The sequence below is a fragment of the Schistocerca americana genome, chromosome 3, assembly GCF_021461395.2.
Source record: "Schistocerca americana isolate TAMUIC-IGC-003095 chromosome 3, iqSchAmer2.1, whole genome shotgun sequence".
Taxonomy (NCBI): Eukaryota; Metazoa; Arthropoda; class Insecta; order Orthoptera; family Acrididae; genus Schistocerca; species Schistocerca americana.
Window position 1 is genome coordinate 103,884,620 of NC_060121.1, and position 21,478 is coordinate 103,906,097.

General features: G+C 43.8%; 2 non-coding genes across 2 annotated transcripts; both read left to right on the plus strand.

The window, feature by feature from the left end:
• Positions 1-6,205: 6,205 nt before the first annotated feature.
• On the plus strand, positions 6,206-6,289 carry Trnal-cag. The gene has a single exon. It is a non-coding gene; the product is annotated as a tRNA-Leu (tRNA).
• An 8,131-nt stretch (positions 6,290-14,420) lies between these two features.
• Trnal-cag lies at positions 14,421-14,504 on the plus strand. Its single transcript has one exon. It is a non-coding gene; the product is annotated as a tRNA-Leu (tRNA).
• The last annotated feature ends 6,974 nt before the right edge of the window (positions 14,505-21,478 follow it).

A 21,478-nucleotide genomic window follows, 5' to 3' on the forward strand; every position in this document is an offset into this window, starting at 1 on the left:
GAATGATCAGATTACGCAGTTAGCAGGTAATGTAAACTCTAGATTGCGGTTTATTGGTAGAATGCTGAAGCGATGCAGTCCTTCAACAAAGGAAATAGCTTACAATCTTAGTCTTAGAGTATTGTTCGTCTGTATGGGACCCTTACCAATTGTGTCTGATTCAAGAGACTGAGAAGATCCAAAGAAGAGCGGCAAGATTCGTGACTAGTACATTTAGCCTTCGCGAGAGCGTTACAAATCTCATAGAAAGTTTGAAGTGCGACACACTTGCAGATAGATGGCGCGCTAAACGGAAGGGGCTGCTCACTAAATTCCGAAATCCGATCTTAACCGAGGATGAAGAGCACGTATTATTACCAACAACTTTCAAATCGTGCTTTGATCACCATTCAAAGATAAGAGAAATTAGAGCTCGTACTGAGGCGTGCAGATAGTCGTTTATCCCTCGCGCGATCCTCGAGTGGAACAGAGATGGGGAAATATGACTTTGGCGCGAATTGTGCCCTCCGCCATGCACCGCTAGGTGGGTAGCGGACTATATATGCTGATGTACTCATATTCCGTAATTTTAGTGCGACCTAGCATAACGTCGGCTACAAGGACGCCACTCCAGATGCTATGGATTGAACGTATCTCAAGATCATGTTTAAAGCTGTGAAATACACTCCTGGAAATGGAAAAAAGAACACATTGACACCGGTGTGTCAGACCCACCATACTTGCTCCGGACACTGCGAGAGGGCTGTACAAGCAATGATCACACGCACGGCACAGCGGACACACCAGGAACCGCGGTGTTGGCTGCGCAGCATTTGTGCACCGCCGCCGTCAGTGTCAGCCAGTTTGCCGTGGCATACGGAGCTCCATCGCAGTCTTTAACACTGGTAGCATGCCGCGACAGCGTGGACGTGAACCGTATGTGCAGTTGACGGACTTTGAGCGAGGGCGTATAGTGGGCATGCGGGAGGCCGGGTGGACGTACCGCCGAATTGCTCAACACGTGGGGCGTGAGGTCTCCACAGTACATCGATGTTGTCGCCAGTGGTCGGCGGAAGGTGCACGTGCCCGTCGATCTGGGACCGGACCGCAGCGACGCACGGATGCACGCCAAGACCGTAGGATCCTACGCAGTGCCGTAGGGGACCGCACCGCCACTTCCCAGCAAATTAGGGACACTGTTGCTCCTGGGGTATCGGCGAGGACCATTCGCAACCGTGTCCATGAAGCTGGGCTACGGTCCCGCACACCGTTAGGCCGTCTTCCGTTCACGCCCCAACATCGTGCAGCCCGCCTCCAGTGGTGTCGCGACAGGCGTGAATGGAGGGACGAATGGAGACGTGTCGTCTTCAGCGATGAGAGTCGCTTCTGCCTTGGTGCCAATGATGGTCGTATGCGTGTTTGGCGCCGTGCAGGTGAGCGCCACAATCAGGACTGCATACGACCGAGGCACACAGGGCCAACACCCGGCATCATGGTGTGGGGAGCGATCTCCTACACTGGCCGTACACCACTGGTGATCGTCGAGGGGACACTGAATAGTGCACGGTACATCCAAACCGTCATCGAACCCATCGTTCTACCATTCCTAGACCGGCAAGGGAACTTGCTGCTCCAACAGGACAATGCACGTCCGCATGTATCCCGTGCCACCCAACGTGCTCTAGAAGGTGTAAGTCAACTACCCTGGCCAGCAAGATCTCCGGATCTGTCCCCCATTGAGCATGTTTGGGACTGGATGAAGCGTCGTCTCACGCGGTCTGCACGTCCAGCACGAACGCTGGTCCAACTGAGGCGCCAGGTGGAAATGGCATGGCAAGCCGTTCCACAGGACTACATCCAGCATCTCTACGATCGTCTCCATGGGAGAATAGCAGCCTGCATTGCTGCGAAAGGTGGATATACACTGTACTAGTGCCGACATTGTGCATGCTCTGTTGCCTGTGTCTATGTGCCTGTGGTTCTGTCAGTGTGATCATGTGATGTATCTGACCCCAGGAATGTGTCAATAAAGTTTCCCCTTCCTGGGACAATGAATTCACGGTGTTCTTATTTCAATTTCCAGGAGTGTACATCCTATGATCTTTAGCCGTCGCGAAAGTTTAGTGTTTAAATGTCAGGCCAGACGGGAAAGTTAGAAGTCTATATCCTGACGTTTCGACAGTTGTTTTGGTAATAAAGGTTCCCATGTGGTGATGCTTCACGTACATGAACAGTGCCGTGCTTCGGTTTATTATGTACATTGTGTTTGAAAAAGAACTTCGTAGTTTTAATGTGTCCTAGAATCTGTATAAAGTGACATACACTATTCTGGTTTGTGGCGTTTGATTCATCAACTTTCCAAGTTTGGCTCCCCTGCATAGACAGATCTGCTTGACCTTGAGACGGCACCAGTGCTGTTTATTTCCTCTGTTCCCTCAGTTCAGTCCAGGCGTGAGTGCAGTGCACTGTAGAGCAACTCTTTTCTGATGAGGCTACATTTCATGTCAGTAGAACAGTTAATCGTCATAACTGTAGAATTTGGGGGGAAGTGCATCCACATGAAGTTATTCAGCATCAACGAGACTCTCCCATAGTTAATGTCTGATGCTGTTTGATGGAAGATCGTGTGATTGGTCCTTTCATTTTTAGAAGAAGAAATTAAAACATATGAAAATATCGCATCTTTCGAACTTTGAATATATTCCCCACTGGGACTTTCACTCTGCAGCGGAGTAAGCGCTGATATGAAACTTCCTGGCAGATTAAAACTGTGCGCCAGACCGAGACTCGAACTCGGGACCTTTTCCCTTTTAGGGGAAGTGCGCTACTGACTAAGCTACCCATGCACGGTTCACAAGCTCTCCTCACAGCTTCAATTCTGTCAGTACCTCGTCTTCTCCCTTCCGAACTTCACAGAAGCTCTTCTGAAGTTTAGAAGGAGACTAGGTACCGGCAAAATTGAAACTGTGAGGAGGGTTGTACATCGTGCTTGGGTACGTCAGTCGGCGTTTCTGGTAATTTCGTCAGTAATACAATCTTCTGTTGTATTTCTTTAACATCAGCATAACTGGAATGATCAAACTGTTTTTGTTTAAATCATTTCATGTATAACATGGGTGCATGGTTAGTACATGTACTAGTATGTGTTTGGGATGTGTAACATTGTTTCTTAAATAAATGTTTAAAAAATAAAAAAGCGTGTTCAGTCAGAGAGTTAGCAGGCCCTCTGTAATAAAAAAATCTGAGTTAATCTATCAATGATGAACTTCCACAAGTGTCATAGGACGTCCGCCCCGAACAAATACAACGATCAATTACGAAACAAAATGTGATTAAAAAAAAAAAAAAAGTCGGTAGAGCGCTTGCCCGCGAAGGGCAAAGGTCCCGACTTCGAGTCTCACGTCAGTCCGGCGCGCGGTTTTGGTTCAAATGGCTCTGAGCACTATGGGACTCAACTGCTGAGGTCATTAGTCCCCTAGAACTTAGAACTAGTTAAACCTAACTAACCTAAGGACATCACAAACATCCATGCCCGAGGCAGGATTCGAACCTGCGACCGTAGCGGTCTCGCGGTTCCAGACTGCAGCGCCTTTAACCGCACGGCCACTTCGGCCGGCGCGCGGTTTTAATCATTTCTTTGGGACCATTACAATTCCTGAAAAAGATATACGAGCTTAAAATATGGTGCTTGTTTCTCAATGTATGTGTAGCTATGCGCATCTTTTTCATTCTTCCTATGACTGTAGCTGAGGCAGGATGGTCTTGTAGCACTCGGCCTCGTGTTAAAAACTGTAGCACTCGGGCCCGTGTTAAAAACTGTCTCTGATCAGCTATGCAAAATTTCGGCATGCAAATAAATTCACGCACTTTTAACACAGAACATTCTAAATCCTTTCATCAAATCTCTCTCTGTAGTGAAGCCTTCATACTCAATATTTGCCTCTCACTACCTCTTTGTATGCCTCTCTCCTTCTTTCTCATTTTTCTCCCACAGATTTACAGTATATCCCAGTGCTACTGTCTCCTCTCTCGCTTACACTGCCACTTTTTGTTTTTCTTTGCCACTGCCACTGTCTCCACCATACCTCGGCAGCAAAAAAGTGCTATGGGTGGGGGGTAGGAGGGGTTACATTTTCTCCTATTATCAAGTGCTTTAAATTTCGATCCGAACATGCACCATCCTCTATACCTAAATGTTAAAGTTGGCCCATCTGGGAAGATCCAGAAACCGACCCCCTCCCAATTCCTATGTATGGTGGCCACTCATCCCTCTTTTTCATTTCTACTGTCTCCTCTCTCTTTTCCTCCCGCTGCTTCTGTCCCCACCCATATCTTTTTCTGTTTTACTGCCACTGTCTTTCACTGACCATCACTGTCTCCTCTCTCTTTGGCTGTCACTTTTATTGTCTTCATTTCATCTCCCTTTCTTTTTCGCTGCCACTCTCTCTCTCTCCTGCCCATCATAGTATAGTCTCCGCTCACTTTCTCTCCCCATTTGGCACTGCCTCCTCTCTCTTCCACCGCACTGACTCTCTACTGCTGTCTTTCAGCACAAAAAAGCGCGAAATATACGGTATTCGCATGCCAGAATTTTCTGGTGAGGAAGGCAGTATGAGGACTCAGGCAGCTGCTGCCACTTTTTGTCAGAGTCTTTTCAAGAGGAACATATTCGCCCTTTTGTGCTCTGGCTGCAGCCTTTTTCCGCTGCTTTCCTTCTTTTCCCTGCTGCAGAAGCGTATGCAGCATATATAAAACGAGTTTATAACTCAGGAAAGTTTTGACAGTTTATTTATATACACATACACATTTATTAACTTTGACATAGATAAAAAGCAAAACAAAAAGTGCGCATAAGATAAGGTTAACACGAAATATTTTGCTTTGCCTCTTTCTCAATATTTTGCTCACCGATCTCAATTCATCGATAATACTCGGCTTATTATTTGTATCATAAAAGAGCAAAAATGTGATTACAAATATTTTACTGAATCTGCAGTCTTTCCAGCTGTATGTAATTTTTGAGAGTCATTTTACGTTCTTTTTAGGCATGTTAAGACTCGATTTTGCCCTGTTTTATTATTGCAGTACTACTTAGGGTACATTTGTATAGGCGTTATACAGAGACAGTGCGTCATAAAGTTTTATTGGTGAAAAAATTCTGATGAATAACAGCTTGATCACCTCAGAACCCCTGCAATTACTCTAGAACCCTCGTCATGTGTCCACGATGACAGTTAAAACTACAGTTACGTCTCACACCGGATATTACGAATATTACGGTCTTGGTAACGGATAATGATATCAAAAGAGTTAGCGAAGTTTCCCTAGAATATCATCTTAAGAAAATATGGTAAAATTTTCGACGATTTGTCATGAATAGAGATTACAGAAGTGGCCATTCCCACAACTGGTATTTTTCGTACCCAGAAAAATGGTTTCTCGGGGTTTTCTCAGGAATCGCCTATTAACAAATGGTACTGTTATAAGCCGCCTAAGGTCTACCCTAGAACACATCTAACGCAGAAGAACAAACCAACTTCCTCAATTTGCCTGGGCTGGAGAAAATGTGTAATGTTTATATTTTAACCTGCACTGTAAGATAGTTACAGTATGCCAATTCTTCCAATAGATATGTAAATGGTCGCTAGGCAGAGCGCTATCGAAAACAGTTAACTCTTATCTCTGTGATAAATAGCCCCCTGCAAATATGACCATTTGGTTATTGGTTGGTTTGGGGAATGAAGGGGCAAAACTACGGTGACATCAGTCCCTATGACCTCCTGCAAAGCCGCACTTTCACGCCCGACTTTTTTGGAACATATTGGTTCTGTACACTATCGAGCACGGATCGATGCCATTTATGAAGATACGCTTGGTGTTTAATAAGAATAGTATGTATTCTACATTTCATCCCAATGAGCATTTTTTTTTTAGTTCAAATATCCTCGAATTTACATTATGTTTAAAACATGTCAAACCTTTCTTTCAAAATAGCAACAAAATCTGGTGCTATTTTTTGCAGAAGAGGCCAAACACAGATCTTACCCCGCGCCCAGTCCTTGCCCTCAGCGGCCCTGCCTCTTGCCTAACCCCCCACCCTACATCACACCGACACCCCAACCTGCGGCCGGCTGTCATACCGACATACCGCCCACAAGCGAGAGAAAGTGCTGCCTAAACTGAGGTGGCAGCGATCTCAATACAGCTTGACTATCTTGGGCTTCGTGCCAGGATGGCCGAGCGGTCTAAGGCGCTGCGTTCAGGTCGCAGTCCACTTCTGTGGGCGTGGGTTCGAATCCCACTTCTGACAACACATTTTTCTTTCATCTATCGGTAATCGCCCTTTGGTCTATTCTGAAACGGTTCGTTAATTTCACACAATGCATGGTAACAGTGAGGTATGATTTTCTGTGATTTTTCAAGCTCGTTTGAAGCGAATGTTGACCACGATAGATGGTTTAAGCAGGTCTTGGCTGATACCATCCCTCTTACTTGTCCAGTCGAACAAAGAGTTCCATTCCTAATGTCGATTCACCGTTAAACTTTACTCCTTCACTTGTAATTACTCTTTTTTTAGATCTTCATGTGAGTGCAAGCTGAAGAACTTTTCTGATCATGACCAGGAACTATCCAAAAAGTTCAAAGTAACTGTACGCAACATTTCTAATACGTCAAAAATAAATGGGAATTTACAATAGATGTGAATGACTCCTTAACCGGAAGCGTTTTCTCAGTGACCTGGAAACAGGGACTTCTCAAAATAATTACCCAAAAGCACATTGCCACAGCACTATCTGACTACCGCTCCGTGTTTATTCTTCTGGTGGTGTACACGACCTTAGAATATATCATCTACGACCAGCTTTAGCACTTACTGAACTAGAAATAACCTGAGACTTATTCGTTGAACTTGATAATAATAAATTTGATTTTGTTGTGGAAGCGTGAGGTTTTGTGTTTATGGGTTAATGTGCTTCAGTGGGCCGTCACAGACAAACGACATGATTTACACACGAATGAGTTACCTGACCAAAAAAAAAAAAAAAAAAAAAAAAAAAAAAAAAAAAAAAAAAAAAAAAAAAATCACAGGAAAGTAATTTTTTAGAAATTTTATACAAGGTGTCCCAGGAGGAAAGGTCAATATTTAGGGGTATGACAGGAACGATCATTTGATGCAAAAAAGTCTAGTAAACATTGACTATAAAGTGTATACCTTTAGGGCTATGACCACTTATTCATCTTCTATACAGTGAAACAAATCTCTTCTACTGCACGTAATATGGACCAAAAGACGAAAAAATGTCCAGTAAACATGGGCTCTAAAGTACGTACCTTAAGAGCTATGAGCACTTGTTCATCTTTAGTGCTATCCAACACATCTATTCTACCGAACAAGTGCTCATAGTTCTTGAGGCATGCACTTCAGAGCCCACTTTTACTGTATAATCATCGACTGATCGTTCCTGTCGGATCCCTGAATACTGACAGTTCCTCCTGGAATATCCTGTATTCTTTATTTTTGTTCTGGGTGTTTTTCAATGGTAATTGCATATTTTTGAGCTATAAACTGAAAATCGATCAGAAATGTGATTTTAACTTTCCTTCGTGTTTTTACCTTTTTTTCGATATCAGGCAACTTTTTTGTGTGGCGAACTAGAAATTCATGTTCAGCGCTACAAAGCACAGATAGAAATAAGAAAACGAAAGAACTCCCCCAAAACTTACCAGCAAGGGTCGACTTTGAGTACCAGATGACTGGACTACGTAGACGCCTCGGAGGCAAAGAAAGGTGACGAGTATCAGCGTGCTCCTAGTATGCAAACGCGAGTGAGACCTCCACCTCCTCCCAGCGGCGGAATTTGGATTCCAGCAAACAAGGACCACAACAGCTAGTGGTGACAGATAAAACCGTCAAGCTGCATTTTTTAAGCTGACACAGGCTCCGATGCACAGTACCTGACCAAAAGCATCCGGACACCTATTAGTTGACTTTAATATGGAGTGGGTCCACCCTTCACCTTTGTGATGCTTGAGGTTTGCTGAGGACACTTTTGGTGAGGTGTCTGAATGTCTGTGATGGAATCTCGACCCTTTATTCTTCAAAAGAGCCCAAAACAGAGCGACGATGTTTGGTTTGCGGAGCGCTCAAAGGCGCAGTCATCAGCGCCCATACAAAGTCCGGCCGGCCGGTGTGGCCGTGCGGTTCTAGGCGCTTCAGTCTGGAACCGCATGACCGCTACGGTCGCAGGTTCGAATCCTGCCTTGGGCATGGATGTGTGTGCTGTCCTTAGGTTAGTCAGGTTTAAGTAGTTCTAAGTTCTAGGGGACTGATGACCACAGATGTTAAGTCCCATAGTGCTCAGAGCCATTTTTGAACCATACAAAGTCCCAATTTTTACACAGTCCAATTTTACACCTTCCAATCTAGCCACTGTCACGAGTGACGATGAAGGTGATGAAATGATGAGGATAACAGAAACATTCAGCCCCCAAGCAGAGAAAACCCCCAAACCGGCCGGAAATCGAATCTGGGACCCTGTGATCCAGAGGCAGCAACGCTGGCCACTAGACCACGAGCTGTGGACGAGATGGTAGTTATGTTGGACGCTCGGGTCCGCAGCGAAATCGACGTTCCAATTCAACCCAAAGTTATACTGTTGGTTCGGGTCCGGACTCTGGGTAGCCCACTGCATTTCAGGAACGTTACTGCCTACAGACTGTCGGCTGACAGATGCTGCTTTATGACAGGGTATATTGTCAAGCTGACAGAAACAGTCAACTTTTCCGTACTGTTCCTCTACTGTATTCAGTACACAATGCTCCAAAAAGTGTTCATATCTTTCTCCATTTAGCGTTTTCACAGGTACAATGCGGGGACCACACGCTAACCACGAAAAACATCCCCGTACCTCAACACCATCTCCTCTGACTTTACTGTTGGCACTAAACATGATGGAGGGTGTTATCGTTTCCCAGGCATTTGCCAAACTCACACCCTTTCATCTGACTGTCAAAGGGTATAACGTGGTTCATTACTCTAAACCACTTGTTTCCTGTCACCCACTGCCCAGCGGCGTCGCTTTTTGCACCACCTCAAGCGCCGCTTACCGTGACTGCACAAATGTGTGGCTTATGAGGAATAGTTCGACCACTGTACCCAAGTTTTTTAAACTCCCTTCCCACACTGTGCTAGTTAAGACTGCTGACACCAATGTGGAACTCATTCCTTCCGCTGATTTCATACGATTACTTACAACAACCCTCCGCAGTGTTCGACTACCCCTGTCCTGCAGTACATGAGGTCCTCCAGCTCTTGGTTTACATGTGGTTGTTCGTTCGTGTCTCCCCTTCACAATCACATCAGCAAATGTCGACCTGGGCAGCTCTATAAGCACTGAGAAGTCGCTGATGGATTTGTCACTCGTGTGACATTCGATGACTGGTCCACGTCCTGCTGTGCTCTCCTGACCCACCCGTTCTGCCGTCGCTGTTTCTCCACTGACAACACAACACTCCCCGCCTCCTTTCCTACGGCTGGGATCGCCTCTCTAGCCATTTCCGCATTGCATTGCCGTGTCCGCATGTTTTCGATCATATGATGTAATAGCACGATAACTGCGCAGCACTCACCACCTGCCCGTCAGGAAAACTGATCCCACAAATGTCTGCATCACTGTTCCGAATGTAAACAAACTCGTAACAAATGCAACTGCAGCCCATCTGCCCGTGCTCTGTTGTGGTAAGTTTGTAATAGGCTATTTTCCCATATTAAAAATATGGTTCTGATTATTATTGTGATTGATTATAACGTTTAAATAACATTTACGGTAAATATTCTAACAAAATATCTGTTATTTTTATTGTAATTAAAGCTTAAAATAATTAAGTATCAAGATGTGGTCACGTGATCCAAAACGCTCAGTTATTCGCTGCTGCTCTGGTGACGTCACAGACTAGGAGTAAAACGTGTGTTATAGGAGCGTCTGCCGAAGTTATGAGGTTTTTACGTACTTTTTCTGTAAACAGTTTACCTATTTAGTGATGGAAAACGCAATTACAACTTGTAATAACAATAGAAAGGAATTTTGTGAACGCTTACAGTGGAAACCTTGCGAAAATTGATGCGCCTTATGCTCCACCCATTTAGAGCGGCGATATGTTCAACGACGGACATTCTTTTCCCTTCTCCGTGCAACATCATTAAATTAGCTCAAGACTATCAGTCATGAGCTACGACCCAAAAAACAAAAAAATTATTCTTGGCGAAAATTAGTGCCGATGTCCTCTCTAGAAGGCCGTCAACGGAGACACTGATTCCAGCGGGAGTTCAGTGGTGTGGCCGGCACGGTAGCTCAGCCTGTCCGGTCAAAAACTGAGTTTATGGGTCACCAGTGAACTTGTGCAAGTGTCATGGGACGTCTGCCCTGAACAAATAGAACGAACAATAACGAACAAAATGAGATCAACAAACAGAAGTGGTGTAACGAATAGAGCGTCCGACTCTAGATAGAAAAGTCACAGGCTCGAATCCTGTATGCATTATACATTTTTAAAAATTCTACACGAAATACGAAAATAGCGTTAGCAATAACTGATTATAGCAGTTGTTTCGATTGTGGGACGTATATTCTACATCTACATGGATACTCTGCAAATCGTATTCCAGTGCCTGGCAGAGGGTTAATCGAAACGCCTTCAAAATAATTCTCTGTTATTCCAGTCCAGTCTCGTACAGCGCGCAGAAAAAACGAATACCTATATCTTCCCGTGCGAGCTCTGATTTCTCTTATTTTAATATGATCGTTTCTCCCTATGTAGGTCGGCGTGAATTCGGAGAAGAAAATTGGTACCTGACACTTCGTGAGAAGATTCCGCCGCAACGAAAAACGCTCTTGTTTTAATGATGTCTACCCCAAATCTTGCATCATTTCAATGACACTCTCTTCCCTATTTCGCGATAGTACGAAACGTGCTGCCCTTCTTTCAACTTTCTCGATGTACTCCGTCAATCCTACCTGGTGAGGATCCCACACCGCGCAGCAGTATTCTAAAAGAGAACGGACAAGCGTTGTCTCGTCAGGAAATCTGTTACATTGTCTAAGTGTCCTGCTAATAAAACGCGGTCTTTGGTTAGCCTTCCCATCAACTTTTTCTGTGTTCCTTCCAGTGTAAGTGTTCATAACTCTAATTCCTAGGTATTTAGTTGAATTTACGGCCTTCAGGTTAAACTTATTTATTGTCTACAAGAAATTCAACGGATTCCTTTTAACACCTCACACTTTTAGATTTTTGCAAGATACTTACATCTTTTCTAAATCGCTTTACAATTTATTTTCATATTCTGATGACTTTACTAGTCGATGAACGACAGCATCATTTGCAAACAACCTAAGACGGCTGCTCAGATTGTCTCCTAAATCGTTTATATAGATAAGGAACAGCAACGGGCCTATATTACTACCTTGGGGAACGCCAGACATCGCTTCTGTTTTACTCCATCACTTTCCGTCAATTACTGCGAACAGTGACCTGTCTGACAGGAAATCACGAATCCAGTCACATAACTGAAACGATATTCCATAAGCATGCAATTTCATTACAAGCCGCTTGTGAGGTACAGTGTCAAAAGCCTTCTGTATATCTAGAAATGCAAAATCAATCTGAAATCCCTTGTCAATAGCCCTCAACACTGTGTGTCAGTAAAAAGCTAATTGTGTTTCACAAGAACGATGTTTTCTAAATCAATGTTGACTGTCTGTAAATAGCCGACATATGTGACCGAGCGGTTCTAGGTGCTTGAGTGTGGAACCGCGCGACCGCTACGGTCGCAGGTTCGAATCCTGCCTCGGGCATCGATGTGTGTGATGTCATTAGGTTGGTTAGGTTTAAGTAGTTCTAATTTCTAGGAGACTGATGACCTCAGATGTTACATTCCATAGTGCTCAGAGCCATTTGAACCATTTGTGTGTCAACAGACCGTTTTCTTCGAGGTAATTCATAATGTTCGAACACAATATATGTTTGTTCCAAAATCCTGCTCTATATCGACGTTAATGATATGGGACTGTAATTTAGTGGATTACTCCTACTGCCTTTCTTGAATATTGGTGTGATCTGTGTAACTATCCAGGCTTTAGGTACGGATCCTTCGTCCAGCGAGCGGTTGTAACTGATTGTTAAGTATAGAGATATTGCATCAGCGTACTCTGAAAGGAACCTAATTGATATACAGTCTCGATCGGTAAATATGCTTTTATTTAGTGATTTAAGCTGCTTCACTACTCTGAGGATATCTACTTCTACGTTACTCATGTTGGCAGCTGTTCTTGATTCGATTTCTGGAATATTTACTCCGTCTTCTTTGGTGAAGGAATTTCGGAAGGCTGTGTTTAGTAACTGTGCTTTGACAGCACTGTCGTCTATAGTATTTCCATTGCTATCGAGCAGAGAAGGTATTGATTGCGTCTTGCCGCTAGCATACTTCACATACGACCAGGATATCTTTGGTTTTACTGCCTAGTTTCGTTGTAGAAACTATTATAAGCACCTCGCATTGAAGTTCGCGCTAAATTTCGAGCTTCTGTAAAAGATCGCCAATCTTGGAGATTTTGCTTTCGTTTAAATTTGGCATGTTTTTTTCGTTGTTTCTACAACAGTGTTCTGACCCGTTTTGTGTACCAAGGCTCTGAGCACTATGGGACTCAACTTCTGAGGTCATTAGTCTCAGACTAACAGGGGAGGCATTACGTTCGGCCCCCTGGTAAGTCTTTCGCCGCCTGCCACGCCCCAAAGGCGACCTCCCGTTAGACTGCGGGTGAGGGGTCAACCTCAGTGCGAGCATTAACTGGGCTGGCCGCCGGTGCGGACCCATCGGCGGACTCAGACGTGCTGGATGTCCGTTGGATGCCTACGGCCGGCCCACAACAGTGATGCCCATCCACTGCAGCGTCAAGCTGTGAAACCAAAGCCATCACAGCGTGGAGTTGCTACTCTCTTTCAGCACAAAAAAGCGTGAAAATGACCGCGTCATAATTTTTGGTGAGGGATGCGGAATGAGGATTGAGAAATGGTTACCACTTTTCTGTCAGAGTGTATTAAAGAGGATCATATTCCCTTCTTTTGTTTACTGGCAGGAGAATTTTTCCGCTGGTTCCCTTCTTTTCCCCCACTACAGCAGGGTGTGTTGCTTTTACAACGCGAATCCTACTGGTCAAAAAAATTTTGACAGTTTATTTGCATACTTCGATATATGTAGTTTGACACATACGAACAGCCAATAAGTATGTATAAGATAAGGTTAACACAAAATCGTTTCCTTTTCATTTTTTCTTATGATTTGTATCTTAAAAGAGCAAAAAGGCTATTAGAAATATTTTACTGAATTTGTACATAATTTTCGGTAGCAATTTTAAGTCTTATTTAGGCATGTTAAGACCCTCTCAGCCCAATTTTTCAGTGTAGTACCACTGTGGGCGTATTTATATAGGCGTTAAATTCCCATTGTTCAGAGACAGCGTGTCGTAAACTGTTATTGATGAAAAAGTTGTGACAAATGAGATAGTTTGATCACCTCAGAACCCCTGAAATTGCTCTAGAACCCTTGCCATGCGTCCACGATGTCAGCTAAAACTACAGTTACGTCTCAGACCGGATATTACGGTCTTGGTAACGGATAAGTTTCAAGAAAATATCATCTTAAGAAAATATGGTAAAATTTTCGACGATCTGCCATGAATAGAAATTACTGAAGTGACCATCCCTGCAACTGGTCTCTTTCGTACTCTTGAATAGTGTTTTTTCGGGGTTTCCTTAGGAGTCGCCTACTGTCTACCCTAGACCCCACGTAACGCAGAAGAACAAATGGACTTCCTCAATTTGCTTGGGCTCGAGAAAGTGTGTAATGTTCAAATATTGTCTTGTACTGTAAGATAGTTACAGTACGCCAATTCTTGCGATAAGTATGTAAATGGTCACTAGGCAGAGCGCTATGCAAAAAAGTTGACCTCTTGTCTCTGTAATCAATAGCCGCCTGTAAACATGACCCCCTGCAAAACCGCATTTTAAAGCCCGACGTTTTTGGAACATATTGGTTCTTATAATGTCGAGCACGGATCGATGCCATTTATGAAGGTACGCTTGGTGTTTAATAAGAATCATACGTATTCTACATTTCATCCTAATGAGTATTTTTTGTATAGTCCCAGTATCGTCGAATTTGCATTTAAATCACGTCAAACCTTTCTTTCAAGATAGCAACAAAATCGTGTGCTATTTTTGAAGAAGGGGCCAAACACAGATCTTGCCCTCAGCGGCGCTGCCACTTGTCTAACCCCCCACTCCACCCAGTCGCCCCAACCTGCGGCCGCCCACAAGCGAGAGAAAGTGCTGCGTAACCTGCGGTGGCGGCGATCTCAACATAGCTTGACAAACATTGGCTTCATGTCAGGATGGCCGAGCGGTCTAAGGCGCTGCGTTCAGGTCGCAGTCCACTTCTGTGGGCGTGGGTTCGAATCCCACTTCTGACAATATATTTTTCTTTCATGTATCGGTAACCACTTTTGGGTCCATTCTGAAATGCTTCCTTCATGACACACAATGTATGGGAACAGGGATATACGATTTTGTGTGATTTTCCTAGCTCGTTTCAGGTGAATGTTGACCACGATAGATGGTATAATCAGGTCTTGGCTGATACCTTTCTCCTTACTTGTCCAATCGAACAAGAGTTTCATTCTTAATGTCGATTCGCCGTTAAACTTTAACCTCCTTCAGTTGTAATAAGTCTCTTTCTTAGACAGTTATGTGAGTGGAAGCTGAAGAACTTCCCTGTTCATTACCAGGAGCTATTCACCAAGTTCAAAGTGACTGAACGGAAACTTTTTAATATGTCAGAAACAAATGGGAATATACAATAGGTTTGAATATGCCGTCACAGACAAAAGAATGAGTCAACCGACAAAAAAGTCACAGGGAAGTAATTGTTAATAAATTTTATACAGGGTGTCCCAGGAGAAATGGCGAGTATTCAGGGGGCAGAAACGATCATTCAAACCAAAAAGGTCTAGTAAACATTGACCCTAAAGTGCGTACCGTAAGCGCTATGAGCACATGTTCATCTTTGGTGCAATTAAACACATCTATTGTACTGAACAAGTGCTGATAGCTCTTAAAGTACAATCATCGACTGATCGTTCCTGTCGTATCCCTGTATACTCACCATTCCTCCTGGGACATCCTGTATTCTTTATCTTGGTTCTGGGTGCTTTTCACCCGTAGTTGAATATTTTTTAGTTTTATACAAAAATTGATCATAAAAGTGATTTTCACTTTTTTGTGTTTTTACCATTTTTTTCGATATCAGGCAACTTTTTTTGTGTGGCGAACTACACATTCGTGTTTAGCACTACGAAGCACAGACAGCAATAAGACAACAAAAGAGCTCCCCAAAACATACCGCAGAGGGTCGGCTTTGAGTACCAGATGACTGGACTACGCAGACACCTCGGAGGCAGAGAAAGGCGGCGAGTATCAGCGTGCTCCTAGTATGCAAATGGGAGTGGCACCTCCGCCTCCTCCCAGCGGCGGAATTGGGATTCCGTCAAACGAGGACCACAACAGCTAGTGGTGACAGATAAAACCGTCAAGCTGCAGTTTTTAAGATGACACAGGCTCCGATGCACAGTACCTGACCAAAAGCATCCGGACACCCATTAGTTGACTTTAACATGTGGGTCCATCATTCGCCTTTACGAAGATTTAAGGCCGCCTGAAGACACAGTGAGGTGTCTGAATGTCTGTGGTGGAATAATGACCCATTCTTTTTCAAAAGAGCCGAAAACAGAGATGGTAGTGATGGTAGTCCGCAGCGAAGTTGACGTTCCAATTCATCCCAAAGTTATGCTGCTGGTTCGCGTCGGAACTCTGGGTAGCTCACTCCATTTCAGGAACGTTACTGCCTACAGATCATTGGCTGACAGATGCTGCTTTATAACAGGGTATATTGTCAAGCTGACAGAAACACTCAACATTTCCGAACTCTTCCTCTTCTGTAATCAGTACACAATGCTGTGAAATGTGCAGTAAGGGAACCACACGCTAACCACGAAAAACATCCCCGTAGCTCAACACCATCTCGTCTCTACTTCATGGTTGGCACTAAACACGATGGGGGTTAACGTTTCCCAGGCATTTGCCAAACCCATACCCTTTCATATGACTGTCAAAGGGTGTAGCGCGGTTCATCACTAAATCACTCGTCTCCTCCGTCAGCCGACGTCCAGCGGCGTCGCTTTTTGCACCACCTCAAGCGCCGCTTACCGTGACTGCACAAATGTGTGGCTCATGAGGAATAGTTCGACCACTGTACCCAAGTTTTTTAAACTGCCTTCCCACACTGTGCTAGTTAGACTGCTGACACCACTGTGGAACTCACAAGTCATTCCTTCCGCTGATTTACAACAGCCCTCCACAATGTTCGACGGCCCCTGTCCTGCAGTACGTGAGGTCCGCCTGCTCTTGGTTTACCCGTGGTTGCCCTTTCGTGTCTCCTCTTGACAATCACATCACCAAAAGTAGACATGGGCAGCTCTAGAAGCGCTGAGAAGTCCCTGATGGATTTGACACTGACGTGACATTCGAAGACTGGTCCACGTGCGACTAATTGTAAGCTCACCTGACAGTCCCGTTCTGCTGTCGCTGCGTCTCTACTGACAACACAACACTCCTCCCCACCTTTTATACTGGCGGGACAGCCTCTCGTTGCATCTAGTGGTAGCCGGCACGGTAGCTCAGCCTGTTCGGGCAGGGGGTTAGCTGCCCTCTGTAATAAAAAAAACTGAGTCAATCGACCAACAACGAACATAAAAGGATGTCTTACGACGTCCGCCCCGAGCAGATGCAACGAACAGAAGCGAACAAAATGAGATTTAAAAAAAAAAAAGTGGTCATTTCCGCATTGCTTAGGGTGTCCGGACGTTTTTGATCAGATGATGTAATACCACGATAACAGCGCGGTAATATTCACCTGCCCGTCAAGAAAACTGATCCCACAAACGTGTGCATTAGAGCTCCGAATGCAAACTCGTAACACAGGTATTATATGGACAGTATGAGGTGGCAGTCAGTCGCGACCGTAAACAAACGAGAACCTTGACTACCCGAGTGGTGAGAAACGATGCGGGGGAATATGCCCCACCTCCCTCTCGAAGGGCTGCCACCCTACGTCTGCGTTCTGTGTTTCCACGAAAGCAGAAATGACATAATGGTCAGAGACGCCGCTGATTCCTTTCGTTATGGTGAGAAAAGCATTCAAATCCCTTTATGCAGCAGAATTAGTCTCTCCACTCATTTCAAAGTAAGAAAAGAAAACAAGCAGTCCACAACACAGAACAAATCGGAGTACACAAAAAATTTGGTAGTAGCTACAACGCCACTGTCTGCTGCAGTTGGCAGTGGTAGTCTAGGCTGTTTTAGTATGTTAAAAATATGGATCGGATTGTTGTTATCCTGGTTGATTATAAGATTTACATTGCATTTATGGTCAATATTCTCACAAATATCTGTTATTTTTATGTAATTAAAGCTTAAAAACCATTCAATAGCTAGATCTGGTAACATGATCGAAAACGTTCTGTTACTGGCTGGTGCTCTGGTGACTTCACAGGTTAGGAGTAACACGTGTGTTACAGATGCGTTAGCCGACGTTACAAGGTTTTTACGTACTTTTTCTGCAAAAAGTTTAACCAGTTAAATGGTTCAAATGGCTCTGAGCACTATGGGACTTAACATCTCAGGTCATCAGTCCCCTAGGACTTTGAACTGCTTAAACCTAACTAACCTAAGGACATCACACACATCCATGCCCGAGGCAGGATTCGAACCTGCGACCGTAGCAGTCGCGCGGTTCCGGACTGAAGCGCCTAGAACCGCTTGGCCACCGCGGCCGGCTTTAGCCAGTTAGTAATGGAAAACGCAATTACAACTTTTAAGTAACAATAGAAAGGAATGTTATGAACCCTGATAGCGGAAGCCTTGCAAGAGTTGATGCTTGTTGCTCCACCCACTTAGAGCGGTGATATATGCAAAGACAGACATTCTTTTCCTTGCTCCCCGCAACATCATTAAACTCGCTCAAAACTAAGGAATTTTAGAGCTTTTGCAAATGGGTCCGCATACGATAACTAGATTGTCAACAATCAGTCAATGCACAATAAAATTATTCTCGACAGAACGTAGTGTTGATTTCGCCTACAGAAGACAGCAGAGATATCCACTATGCATTCGCTGGCGCAAAGGATAGCGTATACGACGGAAATCAAAGATGTCACATCTTCGAATCCTCGATGGGACAAATACTTTTCCAAAAGTTTTACACGAAATACGAAAATAGTGTTAGCAAGAACTGACTGTAGCAGTTGTTTCAATTGTGGGATGTATTATATATAGCTTCACATTAGTCTTAGTCTGAGAAATGGGCAACAGAGGATAAAGAGATTTACTGTGCGAACAAGCAACTCATTTTTTGGAAAGCACAGCTAGAATTGAAGATTTCACCATATGCCCACAATACAACGAGTTGTAGGACGATGAAGTTATATGGAGAGGCAGAAAGCTTTTACAACATGCAGGTGACACAAACGTAAGGGCTGTGATGTTAGTGAGTGTAAACTAACGTTAGCATCTGAAGCAGATTTACTTCATCTTTATGTAAGATGATAAAAGTGAAAAAGTTTAAACAGCAAGGATTCTAGCTGGACGGTATGAAGATGAAAAACATTGTTTCTAATAAAGTAAAAAGTGTATGGTAACAATCTTTTTGAACATGAAGTGTGTGAACAGCGATTGCAAATGTAAGCGCATGAAAAGAGCAAGGAAAACACAGTAATATACTATGTCTGATCGGTGTGGTGAAGTTTTGTAATTGTGATTTGGTTTTCAAATGAGAGGACCGTCGAGTAGTTTTGCAAATAACTTAAAATATTCTTTCGGATTGGATCGAACCAACGATCTATGTGCATCATTTAAAATTCGACGAATTACCGTTCTAACATCTGAGCTACCGAATAATTGAGGTACAGGAAAGTAAAAGGACAATTTGCACGAGGAGGTTATTTCCTTGAATGATGCTATCCTTCGTTGTAACAGTGGGAGAGCATATCTCGGAGGTAAGTTAATGTTAACTTCACAGCACAACACATTTTTGACTAAGTTAGTGAATTTGTGCATCGACGTGGTGGAAATTTGCCGGTACATTGCAACCAAATCTGACGCATCATAGCACACTGGACTCGCATTCGGGAGGACGACGGTTCAATCCCGTCTCCGGCCATCCTGATTTAGGTTTTCCGTGATTTCCCTAAATCGCTTCAGGCAAATGCCGGGATGGTTCCTTTGAAAGGGCACGGCCGATTTCCTTCCCCATCCTTCCCTCATCCGAGCTTGCGCTCCGTCTCTAATGACCTCGTTGTCGACGAGACGTTAAACACTAATCTCCTCCTCCTCCTGACGCATCTTCTCATTCTCTGGAACACTCAAAAACAACATTTAAGGACTTTTGATAGATGTATTTGTACAGTATGGTACTACACACTACTAGAAACTCATTTTTCGAAACGTAAATTTCAAACGGTGACAATACTGTGAATTATCATCTTGACAGTAGGAGCAGCGAAGTAGTCAGTGACGTCACAGGCATCATATGACTCGAATGGAGCGTTTTAGCGGGCTTTCAAACTACAGGGATTTCATTTCCGTTTTTATAAAAGAGTACTGAAATTCAAGAGAAAAAAAGCATGTTAGGAGCATAAAACGGTATGATTAATCGTTTAAGACAATTTCCAGAAAACACTCAAATAACTTAATGGCTTAAATCGCAACACGTGACACTGCATCCCGCATCGGGCCCTCCTGTTAAGTGTGCGTTATTGGGGGTAATATGTATTTTCCGAAGCTACAAGTGAAGTAATACCACAGCGCTGTGCTTTACGCAATTCTTCTCGAGGCCAGAAGGGTCGAAAATCATATAGGATTCCTGCAAAAGGGAGAATTGTAGCAAAAAGAATTTTCATGTATTAATATCAATCACCTGAAGACTTAAGATACCCTAACGGATACATCATGTATGAAAGTGCTGTCAAGACAGAATAAATAGAGCTGAAAAAAGCACTGCATTTAGAAACCTTGCAGGAGTAAAACTTTTAGTCTGACTTCTTAAATAACCTTCTGTGGGAGAATCATACCTAATTTAAAGCTATGTACTACGACACCAGTTATTCGAACAGCAGCTGAGAAATCTACCCCTTTCGCTGTCAATATGAGCTGCACGAAAACTGGGGTTTTTATATCCTCGCCACGAAAAATGTTTTCCGACCGTTTTTTAATACTTTTTGCTGCTAGGGTCCGAGACAGTTTGAAGACAGCGGTCTACATCAGAAATATGTGAGAGGGCTGAACTTGCATATTTACTAGAACGACCAACCACCCCGCAGCGGTCAAGGCACGAACACCAGCGCCTTAGACACAACCTGGCGACCATGCTTTTCCTGTACAGAGCTTCAGTAGCGATCACACAGCTTGCTCGTCAACCTAATGCAACTAGCTTTATAGCAGCGTAACACGTAATCCACATTGACATGCTCTCAAATATACAGTTTGGCGTTAGAAGTGGTTTAGCAATTGAAAATTCTATATTTTCTTTTCTCTGTGAGGTACTGGATGGATTTAAAAAAAGGTTTCGAACGCTAGACATATTTTTTGATCTAACTAAGGCGTTTGATTGTGTTGATCACAAAATATTGCTCTGGAAGTTGGACCATTACGGAATAAAGGGAGTAACTCACAATTGGTTCACCTCTTACTTTAATAGCAGACAACAAAAGGTCATTCTCCACAATGTTGAGAACGGCTATAATGTGGGGTCTGAGTGGGGCACTGTTAAATGTGGGGTGCCCTAGGGATCAGTGCTGGCGCCACTCTTGTTCCTTATTGATGACACTAGCGTGGTAGTGAAGGATGTGGTGTGCAACACTGGCACTGTTTCAAATAGTGCGGTTCAAGACATAAGGTCATGCCTTGTAGAAAATAAACTAACGCTAAATTACAGTAATGCTCAGGTTTTACATTTTCTAATGCACAATTCAACAAAACCCGACATTTTAGTTTCACAGAACGGGCATATGATTAGTGAAAACAAACAGTTCAAATTTCTAGGTGTTCAGATAGATAGTAAGCTGTCGTGGAAAGCCCACGTTCAGGACCTTGTTCAAAGACTTAATGCTGCCATTTTTACTACTCGATATGTATCTGAAGTAAGTGATAGTTCGACACGAGAAGTAGTCTACTTTGCTTATTTTTATTCGCTTATGACGTATGGTATTATATTTTGGGGTTACTCTTCCCATTCTCAAAGGATATTTTTGGCTCAGAAATGGGCAGTTCGGGCAATAAGTGATGTAAGTTCACGAACCTCTTGTCGACCTCTGTTCACCAGTCTGGGTATTCT